The sequence below is a fragment of the Sardina pilchardus genome, chromosome 11 (assembly GCF_963854185.1).
Source record: "Sardina pilchardus chromosome 11, fSarPil1.1, whole genome shotgun sequence".
Classification (NCBI taxonomy): Eukaryota; Metazoa; Chordata; class Actinopteri; order Clupeiformes; family Clupeidae; genus Sardina; species Sardina pilchardus.
Genome location: NC_085004.1, coordinates 29,010,834 through 29,022,877, shown reverse-complemented (window position 1 = coordinate 29,022,877; position 12,044 = coordinate 29,010,834). Strand labels below are relative to the sequence as shown.

The 12,044-nt window shown below is 40.6% G+C and overlaps 1 long non-coding RNA gene across 1 annotated transcript in view; it reads right to left on the bottom strand.

Annotated features, from left to right (window-relative positions):
• LOC134096229 (uncharacterized) overlaps nucleotides 1–11,431 on the bottom strand; it is a 19,783-nt gene extending 8,352 nt beyond the window's left edge. The window contains exons 1-2 of the long non-coding RNA XR_009940724.1: nucleotides 11,341–11,431; nucleotides 1,378–1,557 (exon numbers count right to left, since the gene is read on the bottom strand). This is a non-coding gene — a long non-coding RNA (uncharacterized LOC134096229). The remainder of the gene's footprint in view (nucleotides 1–1,377; nucleotides 1,558–11,340) is intronic.
• Nucleotides 11,432–12,044: the final 613 nt, after the last annotated feature.

Sequence of the window (12,044 nt, the reverse complement as noted above, 5' to 3'; positions counted from 1 at the left end):
GGTGACAAAACTCCAAACGCCCAGAGGCTTGTGCACACAAACAATGTGGAATGAGCATGACCCTTCACAATTCATTTCTGCTCACATGTCATGTCGTACATTCTAATTCTGTCAGATACACTTTGGCAAAGGTTGGCATGTTGCAAAGGTTCATTTGCGAAGGAGAGAAGTTGGATTGTTTTGTTTGGATTTGCATGGGTTTTGGATTAATGAGTTACAGTAATGCATGCAGGCCTGAGGAGAAGCCTCGCTGATGGGAGGTCTAGGGAGTTGCTTCAATGTGTTTCTCTGATGTTGTGTTTTCTCTTCTTTTTCCTACAAAGAAGTTCCATTTTGTATCTTGGCATAATCAATTGCACCATTAAGTAGTCATACTGTAGTTCAATGCTAAGCTACTTCTGTCCTTGACGACAAACAGTTTCTGTTTGTGGTGTCTTCGACCTTCACACTGAGATCATTTTCTTTGCACGCAACAGAGAGGGGCCATTTTGGGCCACAGAGGACTGAAATCCTGACTCTGAAGGAGGACTGACATAAAATATCTACTGGATTCAAACTGACCCAGATATGCCATCAAGAATTACTTCAGATGAACCAGGAAATTAAAAGTCTGACCACTAATCCGTGTAGCACTGGCTCTTAACTTCATAGATGAATTTAGCACTGTTAACACGCCAATGTATATATATATATATATGCTTCTTGGGGTGAACTGGTAGCACTATCTCACCCTGCCGCACAAAGAGAGCACTAGTCAAGCTAAAAGCACTCAGCTCTTCTTCACTCTGCAGCAATGCTTTAGTTATCAGCTGGGGGAATGTCTAAAAGGGGGTCTTTGACGAGAGCTGCGCAGGGAGCACAAAATGAGCAAAAAAGGCCTTTTTTTATCAGAGTTGGTCAGGGTTGAGCAGAGAGAGACAGGTGTCTGATAGCCTGCCCTGTCTCACATTCCCTGCTCAGACAAACACGTCCCCTTTTGTGTGAGAAAGGCAGGGAGGAACTCAAATTGATTTATACCCACACCCACTGGCTTTATAGTAAGGAAAAAAACCCTGAGGTAAGAACATACCCCCCTCCCCTTTTCCTCAGTTGAACTTCCCCCTATTTTGCTCACCAGCTAACTGAGTCCTGCAACTCTTCGTCTCTTCTCAGTCCCAGCCCCCCCCCCCCCCCCCCCCAACACCACCACCAGCCAACCCCCCAACTCCCCTCAAGAGGAAAAAAAAATAGAAGAGCTGTTGAATATTAATGGGGGTTCACTCAAGGGCGACTGCCATTCCAGAGTATCATTTACATGTGTGGGAAGCCCCGCTGACAGCTTGGACTGTGGGTTCCATGGGCCGTGGTGTTCACTGTGCTTTACTATGAGCCCTTCACCTCTGGGTCTCCTTCGCGCCGTACGGTACCTCGCGGTGGTCGCTCTTTTCTTCCTCGCGCAGACAGAGAGAGAGAGGGCAGGGCCAGGCGTACTTCCTCCATATTAGTCCTCCCAGGGAGGAGACGCTGTCCTCTGCTCCAGGCGTTGTGTTCAGAATAGACAGAGAGACTCTGCAAACTCTGCAAACACAGTAACAAAGCAGAGCTGTGGGTAACGGTCTGAGGGTAAGGTTTTTATTAGGGATGAAAGGAACACCCCCCCCCCCCCCCATTTCCTCTTCATGAATTTCACAGAACAAAATATATATACTGTAAATACACACCAACTTGAAAAAGATTATACTGTATATGCCAAACTTTAATTCTAAACTTGATGAAACGCACATCAACAGAATGAATCTTCATGAATGAATCATAGAACGATTTATGAAGGAATCATTGTGTTAATGTGAAACAAAGAATGACCTTCACTGATAGTGATAAGCTACTGTACCTACTTGGGTAGATGGGTATGGCTATACTTTTACTCAACTTCACTTACTTTTTGCATGTACTGTAGCCTTGCCATTTTTCCAGTTTTATTTAAACCTCCACATCAAGGGAATATAATGATCGCACAATCCTTCTGATATCCATAAATATGATTTTGTCATCTTAGAGAAAGCTGAAAGAATGACTTGACTCATATGGCAGGTACCCTCATCTGCAGCTATTTAAGCCACATCTGTTGAACTTCAGAATCATGTGATTTAAAACCTGTCCTGCCAGCCATGCTTGATGGACATGTTATGGTGTGAACCATGATAGTGCATGTGTGTGCCATTTAGCAAATAATCCAAAGCTGATGTGAACATTCTCTGTACTTTATCAAAAAACACTGCAGAGGTTCTGTGTCCACATATACAGTAAGCCATATATAATGCATGGATCACTCTTAGGTTGCTTGCATCCCATCCTGTGTGCAGGATTCCATGCACTGAAATAACTTCATACTGAGACTGGTAGAGTCCACATGTGTCACACCCACCCCTAGGCCTATGGAGGAACAGAGATGACATGGAAAAGCTTTCACAGGAAGGAGCATGTGAAGGAGAGGGTCAATACAAGCACAAAAAATCATGGTAACATTTTACGATAAGGTTACCCTGGAAATCCAGAGTTCTTGCAAGAGCACAATATGAATTGTTTCAGCGAGACACTCTGGTGAGGAACGTTACTTTTACCCCATGCAATGCGGGTAACCAATCAAATCGGTGTATCTGATATACAGTAGGCGGGCCAGAGGCAATGACTGATAACGGCAACACTGCAACGTTGGAAGTCAGTTAACATTGGTTGCGTCGAAGTCCAAAATCAGTCAGATGCATGCAGTGAGATCAGTCAGATGCATGCAGTGAGATTTTCAAATGCATGCTTGGTCCAGACCCTTAATCTTTCTACCAGGGTTTTCCAGGCTACAATAAGGGTACACAAATTAGCTTTAGTTATGCATTGACAAACGCTTAATTCATCATTATTAAGTATGTTTTCAACATTACTAAAGGATTAACACATTTGCTTTTCCTCATTAAACAGTCTTATTTAGTAGGTGTTGTCAGTGTATTTTCCATAGTTATAAATTATGAATTCCTAATGTGTATACATACTGAACTCATGATGAATTACCAGTGAAATAAGTGAGGTATTCACCTAAAGTAACATTGACATTTATAATAATTATGAATTCATCATGAGTTCAGTATGATGAATGAATGCATCATTTACAACAAAACACATTGATAACACATTCTAAATAATACTCTATTAATGAGGAAAAGCACATGTTAATCCTTGAGTAATCTTGAAAACATACTTAATAGTGATGAATTACAGTAAGTGTTTGTTAATGTTTAACTTATACCTACTGTAACTAAATTGTGTGCACTTACTTTAAAGAGTTACCAAAATCATGATGAAGAGTGAGTTCTTCAGAAGACCATTTGATTTTCATGGGACCATTTAGTCAAAAGTATTGCAAGTTGAAGAGCCAAGTATGACTTGAGAACAAAATTTGCAGTGGTATTCCTAAAAATAAATCCATATACTATGGGATAGCCTCTGACAGAATGACGTAAAATGGACTTGGCCTTCTCTATGAATGAAACGTAGCATTGCATGGGTCCTTTTAGCAGTTGGCAGAAGAGCCAAAGCATTAGAGTTATAGAATGTCAACGTCAAATACCACAGCGATCAGATCCAACGTTCTAATTCTGTATTAGGAATGTGTGCTCTTATATTCTGGAGATGCATAAATAAAATGTTTTTGTTTTGTTTTGTTTTTTTTTACCTCTGAAAATGAAAGTTCAATTAAATCCAGATAACTTGCTTTACCACCGACAGCCTTGTCTTCTCCTTCAGATAATGGCTCTCTCGGAGCATTCTTTCCAGGAGATATCGACAAAAGCAAAACAAGCTTTATTGCCTTCATTTTTTATTCTACTATGCCCAAGCACTTTTAACAGTATTCATCCTTCAACATTCTGTATGATCTCCAGCACTAGGATAGTGTGGTATTTTATGCACTCCGACACAGAGTAGAAGGTTGCTTCTGATGAGTCATGAACCATCAATAAATGTAAATTTTAAATAACTGCACTGTGTTAAGATCATGAATGGCATTAACAACGCACTGCTGCTTTTGCTATCTTATATAATACTAAAGCATTCTCTTAATTTAAGTGTGAAATTCACTTAAGGCAAGTGTGCCAATAATTTCTCTTCACAATAAATGAAACTGTAATATTTGATTGGATTACAGTCATGCAGTTTTGATAAGAGTTGAGTACTATTCCTGATACTCTCCTAAGTCTTTCCACTAAACTACACGTTTGTCCAAATCGTTATTTACATCATCATTGTTCTTCTACGGACCCCAGGAGGTGTCATTGCAAGATATTTTTGTCGAGAGAATGTGTGCTTGTTTTAGTAAATGGTGCACTCATTTGACTAAATAGTGAGCTCATTACTAAATTGTGCTCTCAATTTAGTAAATCGTGCACACATTACACTAAATTGTGCGCTCAATTTCCAACAATTAAAATGTAGTACAATTTAGTAAAATGTGCACACAATTTGCTAAATTGAGAACACAATTTAGTAAAATGTGCGCACGATTTAGTAAAACAAACACACAATTTAGTAAAATGAGTGCACACTTTCTGGATATATACCAAAAAATACATTGCAATGACCCCTCAAAGGTTCCATATTCTTCCATACCAACCAAGAACACTTTTGTGACGGGTAATGTTTGAATCGAAATCTTGTTATGTATTGTCTCCACATCGATGCTGTAATATATGATATGCAATATTAATAGTGCATAAATAATGTACAATTCAACCTTTATTATGGATAATGTCATATTAAAGGTAAAAAATGGATGATATATTAATGTTTTAATGTGATATTGAGAGAAAAAGAACTTGAGCTCCTCTTATCCCCTCTGTGATTTCACTCCTGACCCCAAGATATGAGTTGGGATGTGCGTTCTTTTTTTGCAGCCTTAAACCTTTTTTCTCCAGTGTTTAGTTCAGTAAAAAAAAACTTTTGTGGAGTTATTTGGTTCACTTGGTTCAGACAATCACATGGCTGGTAGGTGACTTTTTGTCTTTTGCATCACAATTCAATGTATTATTCAAATCAGTGCAAGTGGCATACTTTGAAAACAAATATGTCAGCATGTTATCAAATGAGGGAAGATCAAAGTTACCATCAGGATTCCAGGATTATTGCGAAGGCTCTTCCAGAGTTATACTGTAGATTTTACCTTCTTACCGAACCAATTGAAACATAAATCATGTATCTGCCTGCAGCAAAATGACTTACAAATAGACTGTAATGTATGTCCACATGTATAATAAATGGAAAATATAGATTTGCCCACTGTTGAGCAGGGATATCTTGCTGGACAAGATATCAAATCCTAGAATTATGTTTTAGGAATGCAAAGCTGCTGTTATTGCACTTGTTCTAACGTGATAACACAAGAAATGTTATGGAGGTAGATTTAAATCATTAGAGATATGCAGTTCAGGCGAGGTGGGAGGAAATTGTATGAATCCAATGACCCCACCAACCAGAGTGAGTTCTAGCGCTCTGTTATGTTCCACATCCAGCCCTAGAGCTTCTGGAACCATCTATTACAAGACCAGTGCCTGCAGAGAAAGATGGGAAATACTTTCTATTTTCTTATGAAAGAGAGAGAGAGAGGGAGGGGAGAGAGATGTCAACCAAGGCTTTTGTACACAGACTACTCAACATCAGCTGAAAAATGAAATGTTTCTTTGCTGACTGGAAATTGACAGTTGACTAGGACTCCTAAGTCTAAATTGTTAAAATTGGGTGTCAAAAATCACAGACTTTTTAAACTTTGGTTGAAGCCAAAATCGTTTAAATAATTGATGAATTGCTATTCATCTTTGGTAGTTAGATTGAAGTTGACAGGACTAAACGAGAGAACTAGCCGCTGCCCTGTTGAGGTTCAGAGGTCTCACCACAGGCTCACAATTAGCGTCTGTGGGGGTCACCCCACCAACCCGCACCGCAGAGGTAAAGAGGAATTAGAGTAGCCGGCTTGAACGAGCATCTGTACAGCAGGGAGACCCAGCACCGCATGTGCAAAACATTTGACTCTAATGCCAATTCTCAGCAGACATACCACATACATTTCATAAGTAAGGCACTTTGAGAGAGAGAGAGAGAGAGAGCTTCTGCCTGTCAGGCAAGATACAAAAAAGAAGGGAAAAATGAAGTGAATGAGAGGCAAGTGATGTAACCTTCATCTTAACAACTGTAATATTCTGCAAAGATTCTAATCACGGGGTACAAATCCTTTAAGGGATAGACATTGATGATATATCTGCATGCTGATCTTTTGTCTGTTTTAAGCGCTTAATCCAACGAGAATGAAATAAATGGGTCACCCTCGTGCAGTTAAGCAATGGGAGATGAATGAATGTCATTACCATGGGTTTTAAATGCAGGTCACCATATGCTGGCTACTTGCCCCAAACTGAAGAGGCAGTTTAATGCAAATGGGTTCATTATTACAGGGTTCTCAACAGGGCGATTTAATGCACATTGTGGATATGCCAACATGTGTTACATTACAAAGGAAAGTAGCCTCCGGTTTGTGAAACCATATTTCATAAATGTTGCATATTGTGCTTCACTGTCAGATAAATGAAAACACTCTGACCTGCACTGTATTGTTTTCCTAACATGTTTTCTGACCACAGAGATCACAAGGGAGAACTGCATTTGTAATAGCGTATACTGTACATCCAGTTGATAGATAGATAGATGTCAAGTGGCTAGAATCCTCTTTGCACCTGAGTCAAAAGGCTCCAACTTGTTATCCCTCCTACTCTGTGTATCCTACTGATTTTTCCGTCTGCATTGCCCTTCCACACTCCACGCGCAATTTTTCTGTTTTCTTTCTCTGACAGAAAATTGAAGATGAGTTTTCCTGACAGCCGTATCATCTGTGGCAAACTACAGCAGCAGTGCGAAGCTGAAACACAATCATGTGCCTGGCATCCCTTTTGTTTTGTCCCCCCCCCCTGCTTTTGATGGGTGCGTCTGTGTGCCTGTGTCCTCCCCACCCAACCCATCCACCTTCCACCACCACCATCAGTCTTTTAATTGGATCCAAGAGACCCCAGAGGGAGAAGGAGGAGCGGTAACAACGCTCCGGCCCGAAGATTTCGGGGTGAAGAATGGGGCCTTTTGTACGGGCCACATTCATGTGCAAATGCGAGGGGAGCTCTGACTTCCCCATGCCAGAGAGCCTGTCATACAAGCCTTATCTCTGTGCCCCAAAAGCCTCCGCCACACTCACCAGGACAAACAGCATTAGCTAAAATAATCCACATCAAAATAAACACGGAGCGCAGCCCTTCACCCCCCCTCCATGGGAGCTAAAGGCTCTTCTTTATTTGAGCTGACTGACGCTCAAAACACTCTAGTATGCACAGCCAGTGGTGGATAACTTTGTTCGTTGTATTGGTCTTTGCTTACTTCAAAAAGGAAAAGAAATTAGCAATTTTAAACATAGTTTTGTGTGGTTGAAGTGATGAAGATGTATCAAACATTCACCATTATCTCATTATTCAATTATGTGAGACATAATTAAAAGAAAATTCCTTCAATCTGATGGTCTAGGGCGATGCTACGAATTTGCTAGCAAGATGGACAGCTTTTCCTAACACTTCACACTCTCTGTGTCATCAGTAGCACCTTCAACACAAACCGTTTTACCTTAGTCACTGCATCAGATGCTGTGGCCTGCAGTTTTAAAAGATTTCCCATTTGGGGCATGCTTGTGTAATCTCTCAGGGCAGAGGGGTGTTGGGCTGGATGGAAAAGCCTCTTTACAGACAGTTTATGCTGCTCTCTCTGCCATCCCGCCTGATCTGAACCACAGGAGGTTATGACACCCTGCCTCCCCCCCTGCCTCCATTCTAACAGCAACCATTGTGGTAAAAAAATAAATAAATAACTAAATAAATACTTTCCACGACTGACCTTGGGTCTCCGAAAAACCGACTAATGCATTAGATTTCTTTGGGGCATTTTACAGGCAACACACAGACATGTATTATGTCCCAGGCAAATAGCATTTTAATTACTGCACTCGAAAATCCTCTTAACTGGAACAGAATTCAACTCTTCAACCCACTTCTAAGTGAACAGCAGTTGGTTGGGCTGGCCCAAAAAAGGAAATTAGAGAGGCTGTGTTCAGTGCTACATACCCAATGTCATACTTGTTTTTTCAGTAATCAATGCACAATTGGATCAACTTTGGCTCATGGATCAAATGCATTTTCAGAAACAGTCCTTTTGGTGCAAATTACACTTTAGTTGAAACTGTTCATACTGTTTTTTTATATACAGAATAGGGCATGTATTATTCATTAATTGGTATGTTTGCTATTATAGACAATAAGGTATTCTGAATTACAATAAACCACTGCCTCACTTTGGTGTGAAGTGACTGCATAGCATCCCAAATGCCCATTCTGAAACAGACATTTTAGTTTAAACACTATCATGTTAAATTTAAATTATTCATATTAGGTTTTTATTAGTGGTGGGCCGTTATCGGCGTTAACGTGCTGCGTTATCGTGCAACTCTTATCGGGCGATAAAAAAAATATCGGCGTTAATCTATTCTCAAAGTTGGGCTGGGAGCTGGGTCTATACCACGCAAGCTATGATCACTTTCACCTTGATATCTTAGCGCGAACGCCAATGTTTAAGAGTGCGCCTGAAAAAAGTCTAGGTCGCACTGGTGCACCTGACGCTGCTCGGCTGCTTTCTTTCACAAGTTGTCATTGTAGACTTCTATGCGTGCAACTTTACCAAACAGTAACCAATGATACATCCTCCCAACATGGACGATAAGCTCAGACCCCTCCCGAATCGGCACCTGATCGCTCATTCCTAATAGAAGTAACCCCCTTCTCCTTGGCCCGCTTTCTCTTGCTCTCCCTCTCCCTCTCCCTCACTCTCCCGTGCGCGCTCAATGGACACTCGCGAGTCGCGACCCGCCCCTCGACATGCACATTTAATCCAAACAAAACATTCACTATCGTGAAAGCAATGATGCATATAGAAGACGTTAGCTAAATTAATATAAATTCCGGTTAGCATCATTGCTGCAGAAAGTTGATTAAAACTCTTACATTCAAGTCACTCTTGCATGAGTTGGATGATAATCTCAATACCAATGTTTTCCAACTCCAAAACTCGAAAGGAGAAAAAGAATCAGCCCACATTGAAACTTACAGTAAACACACGTGGGGAAACTGAGCAGTCCAACTAGTAAGCTATGATAAACTAGCCAACTATGCTACTTTGTTTACATTTTGAGGTTTCAAGCAGACAGCTGAATTAAAGAGGCAGAGTTGTAATATGAATAGTAGGCTGCAATCTGCATAAAGTGTGCTGTCATGAATATCAGACATTTCAGTAGCCTATGTAGAATAGGCTTATATAAATAATTTTGTAAAGAAAAAATATTTTATTGTGTTTCAAGCTTTTTCTAGACTTTTTGTTGTTAAAAAATCATTATATGAAAGGACAGCAATAAAAAGGTGACCTTTTAGCGTTAAAGGCGATGCAATGAAAAATGTGGGTGCACCTAAATTTTGCGCTGGTGCACCTAAAATTAATCTAGATTAATCTAGATTAATTTCAAAATTACAGTGAGATTAATCTAGATTAACAAAATTAATCTATGCCCACCTCTAGTTTTTATAGACCATGTACTGTATAAAGCTATTGCTTTCCTCTGGTCTGCAATGAGTGCATAGCACTGCAGGTCATCATGTATCACTCAACTGAGTTTGTGTACCTGTGTGGCCTGGCAAACAACACTAATCCTTTGCAAACACAAACATGCATATTGTGTCTATAATCAGGCTCCGTGCGTCTCTGCCACCAAACAGAGCTGTGTAAACAGACAGACTTGAACCAGCCTCTGCGTTATTGTTTGGTGGGTCTCAAAGTCAAATGAGCAAACTGCACTACAGTCACAGTAAATAACACTGATGATGAGACTAGCTTCAGATCAAGACCTCAAAATCAACACAAGGGCCAAGTGTCACGTCGATATCAGGATTACACCTTTCATGAACGGGCACTTCCTAATACTGTCCACTTCTGTGTACTGTTGTCCAGCTAGGAGAAACATACTGTAACACCATGCCAAAGTACGGTATTTAAACTATACTTCTGAGACAGATTTTGCAGCTTGACACACGCTCTGTTCCTTTTAACAGTTAAAACCCTTTTCCTCTCACACTGAATATTACTGCAATATGTTTCTATCACAGGTATTTTACTGATATTCTCCACATTTTCTCTAAGACAGATGGATAAATCTATTAGCTGTGTTCAAAATTGTCCAATCTACAACCCATAGTTATCTAATACATCTGTATAACCTGTAGCTCCTTACTACTGTATGAATATAGGCCAAACTGAAGGTACCCATTCCAGACTTCCTGCCTGTCTCACCACACTATGGTTCAAAACCAATTTAACAGACAAAGCAAACTCATGACTTCTCAGGCTCTCACTAGAATCTATGTCTAACCCTGTAGTCAATGTTCAATCTATCCCTATAAATATAGCCTAGTTAGTAAGTCTACAGCAACTACACCGTTTGTAGCACCAACAAAAGTACAGTGGATGTGTCCATCAGGGTGCTTCTTGTTAGCGGATCACTGGTTCTGCTGAAACTGTGACAGACTGATACCAGAGGATATTTACCTCCTGATCCTACCCCTGACCAGGAAATTGCTACATAGCACAGAATGCACAAGCTGTTGTCTCCCTTTTGCCAGGATGCACTTGTTTATACCTGCACAGAAATGACAAAACAAGTGGGTGTCAGCATGTCATTTCAGTTATTTGTTTAAGTGCAAAGTGCTAGTCTAATATTCAACTTTGTGGACTGGATTACACTTTGGATGTTTTGGCACTTTGCACTGTAAGGCAACCTACTATCTTGGAAATGTGTCAGCATTGGTAAAATTGTCTCATTTTTCAGTTTGCATGTTATAATGTAGCTTTAGGTATTCTCTGAAAGTTTAAGTGTGTGCTGCTCATCTGTATGACTTTGCATGCATGTGCTTGCTTGTGCCTCTGAATTGTATAAGTATGTGTGTGTTTGTGTGTTTACATAGCCTCATCTCAGCAGGGTAGTTAATATGAGCACTAAACGAGCTGAATCATGGCCTTTAAAACACATGCACTTTTCCCCGCTTCATTTTTGATTTATGGCTAACCATTAGCAGATAATGAATATAAAATCAAAAGGTAGTGAATTAATAATGGGAGGGTGCATTCGGAGAGGATTTTGCAAGGACGAGCCATTTAGAGATGGAGTCTAACCCACATCTTGACAGTCTCTACCTGACAGTGAAGAATGTCCTCGTGCTCCTCTTTCATCATGTCGCAGCACAGCCGCCCTCGCGCTTTCCGCCGGACCTGCAGCTCCTCTCCTCAACTCGGCCAGGCTAACGCGCAGTGAAGTCCAGGAAATGAAATGCTGTCGACAGGAAATGCAGCGTAATTCTAATTTCATGCCTCGATTCGTGCTAATGCTAGCCATTTATTATAATCCAAGACTATTAAATCATTAGTAATTACGGAAGAGCTCTTAACACAGTGACAGACTGCACTCTTGTAACCTCTTGGTCGGAGCATGTCTATTGAATCACATACCTGCAGACAGACACCGGAGGCCACATCTGCTGTATCCATCCACGGGGCTCGACGTTAACTTGCAAAATTGGTTGCTAGTTTTGTAACCAGGCATGAGGTTTTGGTTGCCACTTGTAACAGTTTGGCAGCCATGGGCAACCATTAATGTTGAGCCCTGATTCACATGATCATATGGTCTCTTCAAACTAACTTTTAGTAGGTCTACATCAACTGTGTTTTAATTTGGACTTTCACTTAGCAAGATATGTGAACAAGACCAGCATCTTGGGCTGGAGTCCCAGGAGCCGCACTTAAACTACTAATGAAATATCTCTGGACTGTGCATTACCTTGATAAAAAGGAACCTGTGCATATCATGAAATGGCATTTTGTGCTTGCATTGGAGTCTCTAT